Source organism: Zootermopsis nevadensis, unplaced genomic scaffold, assembly GCF_977971745.1.
Source record: "Zootermopsis nevadensis isolate Lab colony 2312 unplaced genomic scaffold, Znev_1.0 Znev_ptg000007l, whole genome shotgun sequence".
NCBI classification, from domain to species: domain Eukaryota; kingdom Metazoa; phylum Arthropoda; class Insecta; order Blattodea; family Termopsidae; genus Zootermopsis; species Zootermopsis nevadensis.
Genome location: NW_028259139.1, coordinates 10,688,636 through 10,709,611, shown reverse-complemented (window position 1 = coordinate 10,709,611; position 20,976 = coordinate 10,688,636). Strand labels below are relative to the sequence as shown.

At 38.5% G+C, this 20,976-nt stretch overlaps 1 protein-coding gene and 1 long non-coding RNA gene across 5 annotated transcripts in view; one reads left to right on the top strand and one right to left on the bottom strand.

The window, feature by feature from the left end:
- The window catches only part of retn (retained), a 258,244-nt gene that overhangs the window by 72,906 nt on the left and 164,362 nt on the right, over nucleotides 1-20,976 (top strand). The gene's annotated exons all lie outside the window — the stretch shown is intronic.
- Nucleotides 16,788-18,301, bottom strand: LOC110826797 (uncharacterized). Its single transcript, XR_002542154.2, has 2 exons — nucleotides 18,023-18,301; nucleotides 16,788-17,058 (listed from the first exon to the last, which is right to left on the bottom strand). It is a non-coding gene; the product is annotated as an uncharacterized LOC110826797 (long non-coding RNA).

The following is a 20,976-nucleotide window of genomic DNA, read 5'->3' as shown; positions in this document are numbered from 1 at the left end:
CATTTTGTGTCATTCAAAAAGCTATCTTTTAACAAGGCTGTGTCATGACTGTGTGTCTAGATTCAAAATGATTTGCTGGCACAAGAATCTGTTACACTTCATGAAAAATTGAGATATTTTTCTGTGAATGTGAACTACTCTCATGAAGGAATGAAGTATTGAATTATTTTCGTTTTATTGGAAGAGAATAAGAAATGTTTAGCTGTTATTCGTGTTCGTAAGTAGATGTTTACTTTCATATGTTATATAACTGGGAGAATAAACATTAAAGGAAAGTATAAATTGCAACGAATGAGACACTTGGTTACTCAGAAGACGTGTCTTCTTATATGTACACTTTTTCCTTGTATGTGAACTTATGTTTGTTTAGTTGTAGGAACACCGACGTAAATTGGTATAAATGCAAATATGTTATGCATTTATTATTGGTTTAAGGGGACGATCTGGAATAAATTTCACGATGTCTTGATGTCACGATATACCAGAGGTTTGCAGTTTCTGGTGGGTTTGTTGGTACAGAACAATGCACATGGTATGTGCGTGTTACATATGAGGGGTGTCCAGATGCTGTTGGTTGGGTAAGTTTGTCATTCATGTTGTCCACCTTTCCTACTGCATTTTGTGTTTCTTCTTTTGTATGTTCTGACATCTATTTTTTATGTTTTTATTTCATTTCTTCTTCCGCTGCCATTTTCTGTTGTTCGTACTTTCTAAATTATGTCTGCTTTAAATTTTTTCTACATTCTCTTTCATTTGTAGTATATTTCCCTAGTAACTTCATATAAACTTCGGTACTTTTAATGTTTCTTTCTTATTGCATTACATGAAGTACTTAGAATTAGCATATCTGTCTATACATCCCAGTGATTCATATCTGAAACATGGTATCAGGAAAACACATTAAAGGTTGTAGAAACAAGTTAATTAACTTTATATCTGTACTAGATTTTAAAAAAGTAGATTTTTATCTGCAACGAATAAACATAAAATCAATTATGTGGGAATGAGAAAAATGCATTTCGAAAACAGGCCTGTGTGTGTTATTGCACTGATCCTTTGCAATTAAGTTTTCTACAGAATGTCCCAAAAAATATATATACACATTACAATAAGGATTATTAACCTTATTATCGATCCCCATGTGTTGTATTTGCGGAAGACATGGATGGACGGTGGTCATTTTGAACATTTACACTAGATATGCAAATTCACTAAGTGCCAATGCTGACGTATGTAATGGTTTAGTTTATTAAAATGTCTTTATTCCATTCATTGATTGTGTTTGAAATTTTTTTGGAGACATTCTGTATATAACATATGGTACTGTTAAATTCCATATAGAACTTGCATTATTAATGAGAATTGAAGATGACAGCTAAGCATTTGTATCGACATGGGGCGTTTGGTGGTTCTTTAAAGGAAGCCCTTCGGGAAGAAAGTTACAGGGTTTCATATACCGTTGTATTGACCTCCAATTATCCGAAGTATTAAGGAATATCGCTCGGAGAAAATAAGACATATGGCTTTATAAACCGTTCCTGAACAACGACTTCTTTTGTAATGAATATTTCTATGCGTATTCTTTCCGGACAATAATTTATTATTGACCGTGTCTTAGTAGGTTGACGATTTAACACAGTTCTCAAAAGAACAAAAATAAATTCAAATAGTTACTATTGTCATTGGAATCTCCGTTGACTTTTCATGTTGAAAACATGTTGAATTACTATAAGATACTTTGGGGTGTCATGGCGGTGAAAATGTCGATGTTGGATTTCTGAGTTGTGACGCTGCGTGAATTTGTAGGTGGATGTCAATGTTCGGCAGAAAAATATTGCCTATTTATTTGGCCTTCAAGATAGAAGCTGTATTTTTTTCCCGAAATGTTGGTATCTGTATACAAGTTTACACTGCGTTGCAACCTACACTAAGACAAATGATTCTGTACTTAATGTTATCAAGTATTACCCAAAATTTATCGGCTTTTAATTTCTTCGCGAATTCGGTTTTCTAGTTCCCAAAGACCCACAGTTTTAAAATATTTATTAGCTACCTTTATATTATGAATTAACGTAATGGAGCTCGTCAGAATTTTCGAAAACGAAACTTTTTTATGCTGAACAATAATACAAGTTTCTTCAGATTTTTCACTGTAAAGGTATTGAGCCGTTCATTTTTAATAATGTCTTCATAAAGATTAAATGTGGAAAGATCTTCACGGTCAAACACCCCAATGTAAAACGAACCGCCAGACCCCATCATAGCATAGACCAGTGCTTCCCAAACCTCGGTAAAAGTGGTTTTTCTTTGGGTAACGACACACCCATTTCTGTGTGACTTGACTGAAATCCCCGATAGTGTTAATGGTTTTGCAGAGCGAATGATGGAGCTTAGGTCATGCAGTCAGTGCAAAATGTTATTTTGTAGAAAAAAAGGACCATTTGAAGTCTTTCTGGTTAACAACTCACGATGAATATCCTGTGGTAGCTGGGGAGGCCGTGATGCAATTATTGCAGTTTCCGAGCACCTGCATGCGTGAAGTAGGATTTTCCACTCTCGCCTTCATAAAGAGCACAAAACGAAACTGTCTGCTGAACCCCGAATACGATGTGAGGTGAGCTCTGTCTCCAATTGCCCCCAATTTTGCGGAACCAGTAAATAAGAATTAGCAGTGGCATTATATGCATTAGCTGGGACCTGGGTGATGAAATATTCATGGTGAATAATTACCAAATTGTTTGTGGCCGCTGAGATGTTTAAAATGAAGAAATTGCACCAAATATATTTTTTACTTCCTATTTTTTACCGATCTCTCTTGTCATATATATTCTCTGTGCATTAGTGTTTTACCTACATTGGGTAAAAAGGACCTTCTGATAAGCGGTTTTGGGTAATGAAGGAAAAAGTTTCGGAAGCAGTGGCATAGACCTTCATAGCCGGGACCTTAGAGCCACTCTCTTGTAGAATCAAGCGTGACGGACATTGGCTATTATATCACGAGCAGATCTGACTCGCGTTTTGGTTTTCGTGACAAGCCACACTGTGGTGCATTCTTTAAGTATAATTTGCTTGGGCCACGTGAAAGTGTTGCTACTTGGTCAGGCCAAGCTGCAGTTAACTGGAAGGGAGCGGCTGCCGAATGCCAATGAAGCTGATGTTTGATTTAGGTTGGCTGCATGTTGTACCACAGCAAACAGAACGAAATCTTGGCATTTTCTTCAGAGGAACCTTTTCCCTGGTTTCAAAAGAAATAACAAAGAAATTGGTACTTAAAGGATTGTTGGATGAAATGTTTTTCTTTTGAACTCACGGACAGATGGGTAGATACCATCTCTCTCAGGGAGAAATGACAAATCCTCTTTGGTCACTGTCAGGTAGACTACACTTACAATGATCTTCAATCTAACGAAGATTGTGGTAGAAATTTTTGGAAATACCTGCTAAACTGTTTTTGGATAGGTTGTTACAAGAGTGCCATTATTAGTTATCGTCTTAATAATCTTTTTCGTCATCAGTCTCGACCGAGTGTTTAGGACTCTGCTTCTGGTGTTCCCGTGCTCAAATATCCATTAGACGAAGAATAAGTGGAGCCTTACCTCTGCGCCCTTCGTAGCGTGCATCACAGAAATAATCTCTTTAAAGCCTGCTTTTGTTTTCAGCAACGCTAGTGTTCTTTTGTCAAAACAATAGACTAGTTTTGATATCAATACAAAACTATACTCGGCTTTATTTTGTAGATAGGCTGCAGTTTATTGGATGTGGATGCCCGTTGAAGCTGTAATGTTTCTACCTGAAGAGGAAATATCATGGCTCTTTTGGGGAAATATGATTTTAAACCTTACAGCGATTTATTGTTATTGTGATTATAGAAGCTTTTACAAAACATTTCTAGATCGCGGAACCTTACAATGAGAACATTTTATGTTAAATGCATACCACATTAACGTCTGAATGTAACACCGGAATTAGTAATACCCACATAGCTGGCACCTGCTTAAATCCCAGTTTCGGATAAGGGGCAGGTAGCGTGCCTTCAGCTTAATCAGAAGGGCAGTAGCTTTAAGGAGGGTCTGATTTCAGTTGTATATTTGGGTGGTGAGGGCGGAACGTGTCCTTTTATCCTAAGGTAAAAACATAGACTGAGAGCGAAGTGCTGAGGAGGATTTTCGACCTAAGAGAGAGGAAGCATTAAGGGGCTGTAGAAAAACTGCATGATGGAGAGATGTTTGTGTAGGCGTTCTCAACACATGGTCAGTTGTTCTATGTGTTTTGTGCTGCCCGCATGCAATTTGTTGAGTATCACATCACTCTAAGTAATTTCCGACTTCATTCAATAGGCCATATTCGTGTTACGTTAACACTAAATACAAGTCACGAATGGTTAACACGTCTGCTTCGGATTTGGGAGGTCCCAGGTTCAACAAATGTCGGTCCGAGGACCGGTCATATTCACTGATATTTTTCATGATATTCCTTGGTTATGTCATTAAAAAGTTCAGATTAGCACTTAAAATATGCCACGACCCTTTTCTTCGATTCATTATTTATTAATAATTCTTTCTTCAGTGTTGTATAGTCTGAGTTACTAACAGCGTTGTTAAATAAACCAAAAGTAAATTAATAACTACAGTTCAGCAGATTTGTTAGGGGAATTAATGAGCAGGTTAATATTTTGGATCTGTTTGTGTCAGTAAGGAGCGTTTCAATAATTAAGTACTAATAAATTTTCCCTTCTATAAATAGGCAGCCACCAAGTCGGTAAGAATGTGACCCCAGGTCTTAAAATATTGAGACCGCTTGTGTGTATTATCAAACCAAGAATGTTTGTATGGGCGTGGCATGTAGCATGCATGGGAAGGTTGAAATGCACGCAGAATATTGTTCGGAAAACCTGAAGGCAAGATACTACTTGACAGACTTAAGCTTGGATGGAAGGATAATATTAAAATGTATTGTGTATATATACAGTATATTAGGAGGATGTCAATTGGGTTAATCTGCCACGGGATAAAGACCGGTGGCGGACTCTTGAACTTTCAGTGTCTGTATAACAGATGGATTTTTTTAAGTACTTAGGCGAATATAAGTTGCTTACGGACTGCTCTGGTCCAAGGGGTTATATTGTGTATCTTATTCCTGATTGCTAAGATTCTGCGAGCAGTTGAAGACAGAGGGAATTATCTGAATCCAAATAATATTTTTTTGAAATTCTTCTCCTAATTTGGAAATCAAAATTATTTTGTTCACCAACATAGTTTCACTTTTATACAAGACTATCTGGAAATAGTGTTTGAATATAGTAGTCGATTAGATTATGATCGGATCGCTTCTTAATTTTTTTATTTTATCAACTGCTGGGTTTATTTAAGCGTGGAATGAGATGAGGCCGAATTATTGTTGATTCGATTTTTGTAACGTATTTTACTGGAGGTTATGAGGAATAGCATGAAGATTCAATATGGAAAGGTGATCTGTGAGGATCCAAAACTAGTGACTCAGTCTTGAAGGAGAGTCAAGATACCTGTTCATGCCTGCTGTATGTCTAATTGTGCTGTATTTACTTATGGAACGGCTTATAATTCCAGGTAAATGGGTCCTTTTCTCAGAACCGCCTGCTCAGTGCATTTGAAAGGTAAACAGTTTCAGGTAGGGAGCTGCAATCCGACCGGCGCAAGGCCCAAGCATGGCGTTTTTCCTACTAGAGTAACGCCAGGGAGCGGATTCGCGTCAATGAAAGCGTTGTACCGGAAAACGAGCGAAGGAGCTGCAAAACGCTGTTGTAGCTTCTAAGGAAATGCACCTGCTTGCAAAATGCTGATCTCTTTCCGTTTTTTAAAACTTTAAAAAAATAACTTGTTTTTCGAGTGATAACGTACTCCGAAGGTTAAGAGCTGTAGGTGTTAGGCGGAATGTATGGACATGATGAAGAGAAAATGATTCGGTAAAGATAAGTATTAAAATACACAAGGGGAGTTTTATAATTTATGCTTCTCGCCATCAATTTTTCGGATAATCAGGAGGATAAAATAGACGAGTCATATAAGATGAATGTAATAAATGAGACTTAGGTGTACGTAGAAATATGACCTTAAACTGAATCTTAAAGAATCGGGGAAGTGGCGGTGTGCTCTGGATTAAACACTGAGACTTATAACCATAATTAAAAACCTCCTACCACTTGAGCTTTGTAATCCCAATGGTGAAGTGTTTTCTTTGAGGTACGGACTGAGTTTTTAAATGCTATTTAGATAATCTCCGGTTTCAAACGGTTAACCTATATTCATGCCTTACGACGAGAGACGGCATTGAACTCTGCAGTACAAAAATGTAATAGAATCACAGTTCGTATATTGCATTGCTGAGGACTTAAAAAAGTCTCTCATTAGAAGGCTAATTGAAATTATATATGTTTTAAAGACGGTGGGTGATGTAGCAGGAAGGTAAGGAGAATTTTATGATGAGGAGCTCCATAATTTATCTTGAACAAATAATATTAGAATCTAACCGAGGACGATGAGATGGGTGGTACATGTAGTACGCATGGAGGAGATTAGAACGGCGTACATAGTTACTGTCAGAAATCCTGACGTGAAGAGGCCACTCGCACGACCTGGACATAGACGGGATAATATTAAAATGGTAGGAAGTATGGCTGGAGGGTATGGCCTGGATTAACGTGGCTTACTGGGGACCGGTGGCGCACTCTTTTGAACGTGAGATTGAACTTTCGATTTGCAACAGAGGCGGGAATTTTGACTGACAGAGCGACTCTATTTCATGGCCTTAATATTATTTATGTTTTTTCTCGTGTTCTTTGTCTGTTCCCTCGTCTCTTTCTTCAGGAGCAGACACGTAGAGCTCGCTGCATGTTGGCGTGGTACAACTTCAGAGGAGTGGCGAAAGAGTAACTGTATCATCAGCAGCTGTAAATGCACTAACCCTACTCGTTCGTGCGGTGTTCATCTAAATTGTACCATTTCATTGCAGTCGGCTGGCATTTACAACCCGACATACACGCTTTATTAATGTCATGTGACGTGTCCGGACTACAGACGTATTATATACGCTCTAGTCATAAAGCAGCAATGTGCTGTCTCTTCCCTGCACTGAACTGCTTCTCATGTGACTTTACTTTCTAATTCAGTTTTTAACACATGAGAAATCTACACGTCGCGAGGGCTTCAATGCCAAAAGACACGGAATAATGGGGCTCAAAGGGAATGTGTTTGCCGTTGAGTAAATAGTTACCCACCACGTGCCTAAGCATGATGTCATAGGCGTGGAGGTAAAGCTCCATGCATTCTGAGGGTAGGCCGTGTCGGTATTTCGGCTGGGATACTGGACAACATTTCGGGGTTCGGCGCTAAATTGCCTTCATTTACGCGAGAAGCCAAACTTTATGTGGTTTTATGTATAATTTTAGATATATATTTTAATTAAAAATAATTCAGAAGTTTGATTTAGTCGACGAAATATGTCATCTCTCGTGGACAAAATGTAAAGCAAACAAAGTAAAGCTGTCCCACTATACGCCATGTAGGCGCTTGGGGGGGGGGGGGAGGTATAGCTGCTTCTCATTCTTGACCTCAGCACTAGATGGGGATGAATGGTTAGCATCACGCCCCGGCCGCGGTTTACCCCCGGGAAGAGACCCTGGTACCCATTCGACAGGAGGCTGTGTGGGCCCCAGAGCCGGTCTGGACGCAGAGGCTAGAGAAAAGAATCGATGCCCCTGTCGGGGGTCGAACCCCGGTCGTCGAGTCCGTAGCCAGTCATGAGAAATGTATATATACCATTTTAGTGGGATCACTTAAATGGAGAAGATAACCTGGTAGATCTAGTTGCAGATGGGTAGATATTACATGAGTTCAGATACAAATAGTGCGTATGAAGGAGAGGAATGGATTTAAGTGGCTCACGGTGGAGTGTGCTGGCGGATTTTGATAAAAATTTTAACAACTCTCCCTTATATGCCGTGAATTCCTTGGCCAGGTGACTTGTGTCAGTTTTACATAAATAAACTTATGTGTGAGATCGTCGCATATGCAGTGAGATTAAACAATACCTTTAGCGTACTTAACATTTCTAGTCTTTTGTTTCTGTCAGTGAAGATTATTTTTTTTAAAAAAATTTGAGGTTATCTCGGCGGTGAAGATGCGGATGTAGGCCTCCTGGTTAGTGACGTCATGTGGCCTTGTAAGCAGATAACCAACTTTTCGGAGGAACATACTGCCTCCTCCTGGTAACTACGTACAAGCCCACATCGTCTTGCTTAGTAAAAAGATGCATGGGGTGAATTTTATTTCTTCCAGCTGCAAAACGAAGACTTCTATTTCATCTTAATAACTTTACGGACGCTGTTTACTTTGCTATGCTCATCTTTCGACGGAGTCAAAATGGGTGGTTGTGTGCTTATTGCTTCATTAGCTCAGAAAGAGAAGTCTCAGGTCGACGCAGTTTTTTTTTTTTTTTTGGGGGGGGGGTTGCACGCCGTTACAATAGTCGTACACTTAAATTAGGAGATGAAGCTCCTAATAAGTACATGAGTGTTTCTCTCTACATTTGTTTTGTGTTCCTTTTATTTGCTAAGTGGCAATTCATTCTTGAAAACAATCAGTGCTTCTACTCAGTGACAAGCCACTAAAACCCACTCCAAAAACTAAATTTAAGAAGAATATAAATAAATACGAACGAACATACTAGTGCGAGTTGAGAATCGCCATTCATTTTATATTTCTTACGACGTCATAATGGTAGAGTATGGTCCATTCATAAAATGGAAAAAAAGCTTATTTATTAATCTTATTTTTGTCATTTCTAATTCCGGTTATTGCGTGTTTTAAATTTAATTTTCACAGAATTTTAATGCGTTTTTTGTGTACAGAGAACAGTTTGTATGTACGCAATGTTACAGTAGTTTTTTATAGCCCACAATAAAAACTGAGCTACTGTCATGTTTGTGTGTGAAGTGAAATCCAAATTTCTTGGTCATCCTATACTAGACAGTCTTGTTTGGGATTTTGAATTATTGCAAAGGAAACACTTCTAAGTTACGACGACTACTTGGAAACGCAGTTTCTTATGAAACACATAAATACAAAATGAAGCATTATTGATTGTAAAAACAGCTGATACAAATAAAGTACATTTTCTATGATTCTAGCATAATTCTGGATGAGGTATTAAGCCCCTAACTTAGTACCGAGGGTGTGATAATGTGCTGCTTAGCCATGGCTATCGCATACCGCGTGGGGCTGTGGTAGATGAGTTGGTAGCAGTGGGGACGGAGTGTCTATCGGGGTTAGGTGTGACACAGCCTTATTCCCCGTCTTGACGGAAGAGAACCATTTCTTACCTACTCTGTTGTATTGATATTGTGAGATCCTGGAGGTAAGCTATTGGACAGGCGAGTTAGTGAAGCCGTATGATGATTAAATATTGCACGGTGATACTGGGAAAGACGAGTTTGAATTCCATCGGGATTCGATTACAGATGCTTAGTCATAAAGCTAGAACTTCTTCACGGTCTTCTCGGTCTTCCCTGAAGCCCCACTGTGCCTCCCTGCTCTATCGTTTGCTACAAAGACAACAGCCTTATAGTCAACTGTTGTACGTTGTACGGAGCTTGGACGTTCTAAATTTTAGTCTGTTACATTACTGCGAGTGAATAAAGAGTGGAAAGGGATATTTTAGGTTCTCAAGGTGGAGAATATAAATATAACTGTCTTCTGTGATGTTACGCCGTGTAGTCTCGTATAAGTTGGCCGGCGTTTCGGAGGTACGTAATGCCTCCATCGTCAGGGTTGATGCCCCTAATTCTGACAGGGGAAAAAAGTTTAATTTGTAGTTGTTTCAACTATATTTTAAGCGACAAATGTTATTTAGTTTTAAATGCAATGATTGTTTATTCTTATCTGAATAGGACTTGCGAATCACATTTTTATTTTCCACTACCAAATAATATGCCTGGCATTAAAACCCTTAAATATGGTAACGCGTATCATGGTCGAAATTCAAACCGTGTACTACCTCCCTAACGCAGGTTAGCTGTATTTCCTCTTCATGTTCAGGTGTGGGTACGGTACAAAACGGAAAGTGACGAAGTACTTAGCAGATATGGCAATTCTTCGTTTTTTTTTGCGTGGTGATATTGCCCGCATCTCCGATGCAGTTATAGACCTTCGCCCTTTTACTAATCATTAGACTGGTACCAGTACAATATGGTCACAATATTTTACGTGCCGGTAAATTAAAACGCGATATCGCTGTAAAAACGACGAAAATTTATTGATTTGGTATTAGAGACATTGCTTCCCGCACGGAGAATTGACCTTCAAGTTTCTTGGCAGCATGGAATTTCGTGAACCGGGAAACTTTCCGCATTTTCTTCACGAGATTGCTGATTGACTTTATCTTAGTATAAAACATAGCCGCTCCAGTACCTCACGAACTCGCTGTGACGAGTTATTATGAACAAATAACTTGTTAGTTGACGCAGGTACGTTGTCAGAATTACAGCCCAGCTATTTTATACCCTGAGGAAGGAGGTTGGTACTCGGCAGAAGGATAGTTTGATCGCAAAGCCATTTTGGACGCACTGGAGTTTGCCTCCGTCATACTAGTCGCCTTCACAACTTCAAATCTCACCATCGCACTAATATTGTTTAACGAAGCATAAATACGAGGCGATGACAACTGAATATTTGGTATTTCTGTAATGATATAATAATTATACGGAAGTCAAATGTATTAATGACCTACTTGCACTCCGTTATTGTAACTGCAGTTTCGCTTTAATAAATTGCTTCATGACGTCTTCGTTCGTGTCCGCTGATTACAATTCCTTCCCATTTTGCACAGGAATCGAACTCCGATTGCGACAATGGAAAGAAATAAGGATTTTCTTGAGGTCTTGGGTTGTCACCTCTGCGACTATGAAGAGGGCTGCCCTGGGGGTTGTTACGCCGTGCAGTTCCTTAGAAATTTAGCGACATTCCAGAAGCGTTTACCGCCTCAGTCATTATGGCGATTATCGTCGGTTACTTTCCACGAGACTTTGCAGTGCAACATCCCAGTAGTCTGTCATGTTTAAGGGTGTTATTGACGTTTCTTAAGAGGGGTCCGCAAGTTGAGTACATTTTACTTAATTTGTTTTTTCATGACGTTTAAAGCTTATCACATTTACGTTTACTTCTACATCCAATTAAAACATGATAACATGTATCTTCTACCGATGAGATAATTTTGGGGAGGGGGGTTCCGTGGAACCACAAAGGTTTGGAAACACTGATGTCGACGTTTCGGCAAAAGCAATGTTGGTTTCATCAGTTGTGTCCTGTTAGTATTGTGGGCTGCGGTGTCTCTGGATTAATTAAAAGTACCACCATGCAGAAAGGAAGTTGACATGTGTAAAGCAAGTTTGTGGAAGGGATTTATGTTGGGATAATTGAAAGAAAACCGGTTGTATCTTATAGGCCTACTTTTTATTACGTACAGAGACCTATCATTACGGTTGGTAAACGGTTAATAAATGACAGAATTAAAGTATAGAAAAAACAAGACAATTTTTCGTAAATTGTAATTAGCCCTTATTACAGTCACATTTTGTCCTTTTGGTTAGTAGTTATTTATTAATGGGTAGAATGCAAGATGTCTTGTCCATTACACGTGATAATATAACAAGTATGGATTCAAAGAAACCTCATGTTTGGGCAATAGACGAATTAAAGTCAGTTTTTACTTAAATGAAATTAAGTCCAAGGTTGTTATATGAAATTAATTCAATTGTGTGGCTAATAATGACCTCGAAGCCACGATAAAAACATTTGCATGAATGCTGCCAGATACCAGATTCGTGTCCTTCTAAGACGACAACAGACTACCTGATTTTTTAATGTATAGCTGTTAACACATTTTTGTATCCTGCATATTTTAGACACACTCTGGGATCTTCAGGCCTGTAGCTGTGAACTTCAAAATTCACTGTTACGCACTGAAAAATAAATAATGCTTATTATTTTAGTGAAGGGATGACACAAGAAATATCTTGAACACGTTAATAAATATTATCTGTCAGCTCAGCGGTTTAAAGTAGCTTTCCTTAGTGCCTTAAGCAAAATCCTGCGATACTTCCTAAAAATCACACACGACTGCTGTCAGAATTAAACATTGACATGTATCTGGAAGCTGTATGATATGAGTTAGTAACAGCATCGTTAAATAAAACAAATAAATAAATGAATTCGCAGTTGTCGTGCCATTAGATGCTGAATACTGTCTGATAGAGTGGGTGTGGCTGAACTAAGACAGGTGAATGTGATGGTTGCAGAAAGAGTGGAGTATCCTAACTCCTGAATGGCATTCCGGTGTCTGACTGCTCCTACCAGCTGACTGACTCAGCAACTTAGCTTCAAGTCGATGGAGTTCATTCAGAGAACAGGAAAATGAGAGACATAAGCTTGATAAGTTCACTTAAATTACGATTTGTTGACTTATTCTTGGGTTATATTAGGGTGCTATTTTAACTGCATCCAGTGAGCATACGGTCTTGTTCATGAATGGCAAGACAAGAAGGATTTGAAAGGAGACGGACTTGAAGAATTTCAAGATTCTATTCCATGGATCGTCTAGGGAAAAATATAAAATATATCAGTCTGGATTGTTGGTAACCCGGTTTCAGAGTTGCTTTGTTTATTTGTTGTATTTGCTGTTCGCTAAATAGATGTACCGTACTAAATGTACGTGTGCTCTCTGAGGACCTGTATTTGCCAGGTTCAGAATAGGTTAGGAAAATAAATTTAAGAAGCGAATATGAAAACATGAAAAATTGTTGACGCGGTGCCTACATTTCACACACACACACACACACACACACACATTCTTTTCTTTTGTTTTGTGAGCTCTTTGAGTCTGCGAAAATGTATGATCCCGGTAATGGTAAACGAAGTGCATCATCCAAACTTTCCTATCTCGTAATGACGACAGCCTTCTAACCCCCTGCCCGTCTTGGGTTCAGATATTTATTCTAAACACTCTTTTCTCAAAAAATGCCTTCATTGATATGGGTATCTCAGTTTTTCTGAGCTATTTGAATTCTATTAACGTCTTTAGACTATTTCAGCTGTATTTTAATATTATCCCCATGTTATGTATAATAGAATAAATTAATAGGAGAGGCCAGTGAGAGACGGATTATCAATCGATTCACTAGGAAGAGAAATTACTTTGCGTTTTGGATTTTCCGTTACTAGTGTCACACCTTCTTCTGTGCCACCAGCCACAATACAGCCAGCGCAGCTAATTGAAGGAATTGGAATGGCTTTCTTCACTTATGCTATTTTTCCTGCTTGCCATTCATTTTATTCTCCCCCTCTCCCTTTCTTTGGAAAGGTATGTCGTGTATTCAAGGTTGCAGCCGTTCTATAATGTACAGAATGTTCTTATCGGCAAATTGCTTCCAGTTACCATTTAGATTCCTTGATCGTTTACACAAAATTCAAACCTCACTTCTCCTTTTCCTTGGATCTGTTGCTGTTATTGTAGTCTCTGCCACGTCTGGCGCCTCGAATATTGCTAGGAACAGCTATATTCAATGCGTGCTTAACTTGATAACTCATTTCAAACTTTACAGTTGTTATTGACTGTAGAATTTAGCCTGCGGTATGAAGGAAGAAAATGTTAAAGTAGGAGCAAATTATGCACAGAGGAAGTTAATAATTTGTAGTTTATTATTATTTTTATTATATTATTCTATGTTCAATTAAAGACAGTCCTGTTAGATGCTCATCAGCTGCTGATGTCTGCAGGGACTTCGATGTATTTGAAAGAAAAAATTTGTTTCCCTTAATCACACACGACAATAATTGTGCTGCTATTCATGTATTAGATAGTAATTACACTCAATGAATTTATACATTCCCCCCCCTCTCTCCTCTCAACTACTCTCGCCTTTGACCAACAGTGTGTTATCATTCTATTCATGTGAATTCTCTGGTCTGGTAACTTGTTTTGCATATTTTCGTCTCATGTTGATCTGAATGACTGAAGTTATTTAATTATTTAATCTTTTAGTACAAAGATTTGTGTTCAATAGCTAGTTTCCTTTATCATGCCTATAATCATGTAATTTTAGATAATCTTTTTGTTAACTTTTTATATTCATTTTTGTAATCTTATTATTATGTGCTTACTGTTTTAGATTTTACCGTCATTCTTGACGGGCAAATTAATTTACTAGTTAATCAATATAAGAGGATGTATGCGTTCTGAAGGTTAACAAAGTGACCACAGATCAATTCCCGGATACAGGAGTAACGTACCAACCAGCTGCTCAGGGTTAAAGCTGTCTGGTCGTTTCTGCGACTACTCAGCTGCTTCTAAGTCTTAGGTCTGGAATGCGTTGGGTTTTGCCCCATGGGTGGTGGGTTAGTTGAGGGGACTTTGAATAACTCCATAAAGCAGAGACCTTTTAGAGAATCTATTATAACTATTACTATATGGAAGCCGAATGTTCATTACCGCATTCACAACAGCCCACCACCTGTCCTTATTTCGAGTGAGAAGAATCTAGTCACTAGTGACCTGTAAAAGGTATCATATATTTGAGGAGAAGCAGAAATAAAACCATTCAGCAAGTACTGTGTGAAATATTTTGATAGTTTAGTGGCAGCTGATGAAATAAACTTCATGTAATGACGTTTACTGATATTATTGCCTTAAATCCAGTACGGTGTATTTATTCGGATCCCTTGATATGCACTGAGCAGGCAGCTTATGCCTTTTCACTTGTTACTCTAAGAATACAGAATTGTATTCGCAAAATAATGCTGAATGGTAACTGTATATGGCAGCTGCTTCGACAATCAGCAACTCTGCATTTTGCATAATGGATTTCGTATGATTCACAGACTAAACACCGGATTATTTCCTTCAGCCTCTGAAGTCGAAGTTCCTGTAAATAAGTTTAAGGAATTGACCCGTACCGCAGAGAAAACACTTTACCGTTACAAATATAGACTGTTAAATATTGCTGTTTAGGGAAATAATCGTTGTTTATTCTGAGAATCATGCGAAACCCATAAATACATGTATAACTTACTTATTATAATTTGAATTGTAAGGTTTTTGAACTTTGGCCATCGTCTGATGTTATAAAATTACACAACGTTCCGAGGACTGGATCTGCCCTCGTCTTCAGGTGTGGTGTAGGGGAAGTGCTCCTACTCTGTGGGTTTCTTAAGAATGAGCTAATCTCAGTTACCCCAACAATCCGGATTGTATTACACCATCGTCAGAACCCATCAAAATAGTTTTTTTATTGTTGATGCAGGTGGGACACACAGTTATAATTGGGCCCTAAAGGGTTAAATAACATTAGGAAACTGATTTTCGCAATGGTGAAGTGCATTTTCTTTGCGGTATGGGCTAAATTCATGAATATAAAAATAATTCAGAGATGATCTGCTTTGAAGGGGCTATCATATTAACTATATTTTGACTATAACCGTGTTTTATATATCTGGATGCTTTCACTTTTCGCTCTTATCCCCACCCCAATTCCATCCCTTCATCTTTCTAACCAAAGCCACCCTCTTTGTCCCCAACTGAGATCACAGCCAGATTTAGGGGTGGGAAGGTTCTTCAGAGCCGATGTTGGAGTGACAACAGACCGTATACTCCATGTAGACCACCAGCCGGGGTGTTTTCTGCAGTTTTCTTATCCCTCTTGGGACATTTCGTTTATGTATTCATCCTGATAGAGTTTTATTTTTGGATCGTTGTAGAACTATCGTGGAAAGCGCCTGGAACCAAACATCGCGACATATTCGGACGGCCTGAGGTTCAAATCTCGACTCAGAGACTGGCTACCTTCATTGAGGATTCCGTGTTATTTCTCAGTTCTTCCGGGAAAAACCTACCTTCATTGAGGATTCCGTGTTATTTCTCAGTTCTTCCGGGAAAAACCATGATAATGCCTCGAATTACGCCACTGTAGCTTCCTTCCACATCCTTTCAAATTCATTATGTGTTAAACATATTATCATTGACACTACATAGTCTAAGGTGGTGGCAGTGTCGTTTAACCATGAACAAACTAAATAGGGCAAAAAGATGTACGTATTTTTTTCGAAATGTCGCCGTTGCGAAGATAATAAGAGTTTTTATAATGTTTTGTGCTGAGACTTGGTTTTATGAATTTCGTAAATATACGTCGGATACAAAATTCACACAAAGATGCTCATTAAGTTACCGTATTTTGTATTTTATAGACTGTGAACCGCTTTTAATCGAGTGGACAAGTTCAATTTGACCTTTTAAATTGCAGTTGGATCTCGGAAAATAGAGAGAGGATCGCTCACAATACGTTCAATTTATACACTTGCAAAAAATAATTTAACACAATTTTAATTGTGCTACGGGTTAGCTTTTTATTCTTTTCCTTATTTTGGCGTAAAATGTGCAGGGTAAATACGGCCAGTTTTTTCATAGCATTTTAAAAATTTGGGTTTCATTAACACAAACAATTTCATGAGCAACTGTGTAACTGTTTACGTTATGTCTTTGAGAAGGTAATTGTACAAATAGTCGAGCCGAACCATTTCTCTTCTCTTCTTTGAAACAAAATTTCTTTTAATTCGACTTTCATGTTATTCTTCTTTCTCTTTTTATCTTTCTATTCCTTTCTCCTTGCTTCTGAACTGCTGTATCCTACACAAATTCTAAGTGGTTCTTCAAAAAAGAGACGGAAGTGGACTCGTTTTGTAAATACCACTTACAAAAAACTTTCATAACAGGCACAAAAATCATTACATATATTTAACTGGCTTTGCCTCTAGGTAATATAATAGTGATTATCAAATTACAGGTCGAAAGATGTGTATGAAACGTAATTATTATCAGCTTACAGGTACTTGAACGCAGAGATGACGACTGTTAAAGCAAGGTGTTTGAATTCTGGATGATATAAAAACAAACAGTTGGATCAGCAGTCAGTCCACTGTTATGTACGTGTCATTAACGTAAAGTGGAGATTCCAGAAGCTGGATACTTTTTGTTGCCCTAAAAACAAAGAAACACATGTAATACATAAGCTTATTATATTAAATTTTAATAACATTTCTCATTTAGGTAAAGTTATTGCACAGCTGAGAACCCACCAGCTTATCAAGAAGTACGCTGTTAAATTTAGTTTAGTTAAGTTATTATTACTTAAGTGTTATTACGCTTTGTTAAATTTGTGAAGGATATCTAACTCTATGAAGCAGATATGTTCTTGAGAAGCTAATAGTTCATAAACTAATCAGATTCGCCGTGTTTTGTGGAATCAAGGGGTCAGTTCTGTGTTCTAAAGAATCCGCCACTGGTCTCTGTTTTGAGCTAGACTAATCTAGACCACAGTCTCTTATCTCTTTCTTCTGATATCAGTTTTTGTGTTATTCTTCTATCTTTACCAACGTATTCCAATTTTTCTCTTTACTTAAAAATTTGTTGCTAAAACTCTGTTCTCATTTCTCTTCTGTGCTTGGTAAATGACCCGTCCAAAAATATATTCAAGTCATATAAAGTTTATGAATCAACTTAGAGATCTGATATGCCTGCAAAACACCTTAGTATTTATTTGGATAACTTGAAATTTTGTACTTTGTATGTGATTTTCGCTTAACATAGGTCATGAATATGTTGATGGAACGTTTACGCTGAGACACTTGACTACCTTGTCAGGTGAAATTAGTTTGCTTAACGGTAGGTTCCTATATCTCTAGTGTATTGCATTGGCTAGGTTAAAGCTTGTTTGCATTGGTGTTAGTATCTGGGAAATTTCAAAAGTTCTCTGACCTCGCCTGTTGTGTTGGTATTTGTTTGTAGACGGTCTCCTAGATTTGACTCGTAAAGAAACTAGTTTCCCTGCACGATTTGAGTGTCTTTGTGATATCAGCTACCTACTTTATAAAAATAAAAGACAAATACTGGATTTATTTTTGTATAATATTCTGCTAACAAGAAGGCTAAGTGACCTACTCACTTTTAGGTCGCTGGTGACATGGCACGTTTCTCCGCGTCCGCCGTGTAGTAACTCGGCTGTCCATTGTGTTTCCTTATTTGTGTCAGGTTGCTGGTGAGTCGACTACAAACGATGGCCCACTGTGCAACTTGACTCACCCCTTAGATCGTAAACACGCAAGGCACTTGTGCGAACCAAGGGCTGTCTGAAGTCACCAACTGTTAACTGAGGATATGCCCAGCAAGACAGTCGAGACTGCTTCTGATAAGGAGGTGAAATCGAAACGATTAGTGTCCAACCTATTCGGCTACTGTCTGAGGTTTTACTTGATTTCCTTCAGTTGTAAGGCAAATGCTGGGGTATAGTTCAAATGGGGCACGAACAGCTTTCTCCAATCGTGGGGGCTTACAGCCTTTGAAATCCTCTCCGGTCTCAATGGCCTTGTGTTAAACCGGTCCCAAAAATTTCCTGGGTTCAATCCCCGGATTCAAAAGCCCATAGAATGAACACGTCAGAGCCATCAACAGAGACAATCAAACCGCGTTAGCGTAAGCATAAAAGGACTGATCAAGATTTCACTGCTGATGTCAGTACTTACGAACTACAGTATTGCAAATTTGGGTTCAGAATATTATGACACATCTATTCAAAACGGCACTGCATACAAATAATAGGAAAGTTGCTTAGGGAACCTCGTGATTTTACTAAGACATCTCCGAGAGGCAGGTCAGGCGTGTGACGTCATAGGTGTGCGTGATTTGCTGCTACTATTCGTGGCGGAGTTCTGTGCATCACACATGAAAGTACGAGTGGAGTTAAGCAACCTTCATTATTTCCTACCAGTTTAAGGTAGGTTTTTCCTCTTTTATTCTTGTTTCGCTTCGTTTTCTTCCTTCCTTCCTATGCGCCCTGTTCGACCCGCGCCGGCTCTCTGTGTCAGTAACAAAACTTCCCCAATTTAGGCGTTCATACACCCTTTGCTTTTGTTAAGTTGGTGTCATCGTTGTCTGTTGACCCAAAACTCTGAGGAGGGCTGGGCGTATAGCACGCATACACACACAATACGTGATGAAAGGAGACCATTTTGTAGATTTGAGCTGAGATGGGATAATAATAAAATGGAGTTGTAAGTTTCCCCTTTAAAAGCTACTGGTAACTATATGTACCATATCCTTTAAAAATTAACAATTCTTCAGGTTGTATTTTTGTCTTTCGTATTATTTCCGCTGTAAACAATAAATATTTTCTTTAGCAGTATTAGTCGGTTGAACTTTGTAACGGTGAAGACATGTGTTTTCTTTGCGGTTCGGACTGAATTATTAAATATAATTTGGATGAACGTGGCATTCTAGCGCACGCCCAGGGACCTGAAGCTGTTTGTCTTGCAGCCGATACCCCTGCCTTCCGAGCTACGCCGGACTATGGAAGATTCTTTGCTGGTGACGTCTTTGAGTCAGTGAGCCCAACTTGTTCTTTTGTGCTGACGTCTCCTGGTGTTGGGCCCTCTTCACGTAACTAGAAGCCATTCAAGAGACGCTAGTAGTCGTGTGCCATTGGCGCAACAAGCGTCTAAGTCTGCCTCAAGCATTGCTCCATGGTTCGGTTTATCCCCACAGTCATCTTGTTAAAATATGTTTTTCTGTTACGGATTCTAAAGTTTTGTCACTGTCATAACAACAGATTGAAATTATTTTTTATCCCCGGAAATTTCAAAGCAGTTTGCTTTTTCGAGAACTATTCGATTAAAACCAGTCTCTTGTTTTGTATATGGTTTTCTGAATCAAAATTTTGAATGTATTTCAGCAATCTAACCTTTAATGATTTAATAACTCTATGGATTATCCGTCAGCAGCTAGTAGCTGCTTATCTGCTCAATAAATTCTGAAGGTTCATTACCGTGTTTACAACAGACAGCCTCTGCTTTCTTTCCTGAGCCAGATGAATCCAGTTCACACCCTCATATCTTATTTCTTGACGATATAGCCTGTTATAATATTATCCCACATTTATATCCACTCCTAGATCTACCAAGTTGTCTCTTTCCATCAGATTTTTCCGAACAAATTTCTGCAAATGCAGTTCTTTTTTCTCCCATAGATGTTGTAGTTCGTCTTTCTTCATGCATTTGCCCCTCTAGATCACTTCTTGGTACACCCGGTCTCGTGTCCTACGTCCATTCACTTCCATCTTCTGCCGAGATGCAGAATCTTCAAATGTAATGCCTTTAAATACAATGTAAACTCTATTTACTCATAAACTAGTATGTTGCATATATGTAGTCGTATTTTTACAAGTTTGTGGCTACTAATGAAGCAGTTAGTTTGTTAAGTACACGTTGTTTTGAGTTTCTTTTTTGACTGCTTTGCAAACAATTTTATTTCTCTCATTTGTCTCATCTACCCGAACGTTGCAGCGTACAGATTACATTCCTCAATATGTAGCAGAGCCCTGGATAAAACCTCGGATAGAACATTGTCTGCAATGAAAGAGATTTTCCTGGAACTTTCTCTCTCCCGGTAAACACTGGACGTCGAATCTCAGAGTGTACCACGGCCGTTTATTTAAACACCTTTCTCAAGTCAGGATTTATGTAATAACATATACAGCTCACATTGCATCAGGAAATCATGTAGCTAAGTACTGCGGAAATTAAAGTGAGTTACAGCATTTCGTGTTATTTGGTTGTGGATGGACTACATTGAATGCTCACCATCAGACAGATTACAGGGGATGGTTTTACAGCTTGGAATTCAGTGGAGGCTTTTACTTTTCACTGTAAAATACAAATATATTACGAAATGTTAGACAGGGCTAAGGAGCCAAGGAGCTGGACGGATACTTTGGGTCGATTAAAATATATGTTGTGATAGTGTTCTTCCGGTTTTAAAACCAAGTACCTTATGTATTAAAGACGGTTTTTCCATCGCTATGATTAAGCCCAGAGGTATGTTCGGTGACCTTCCGAAAAGTATTAT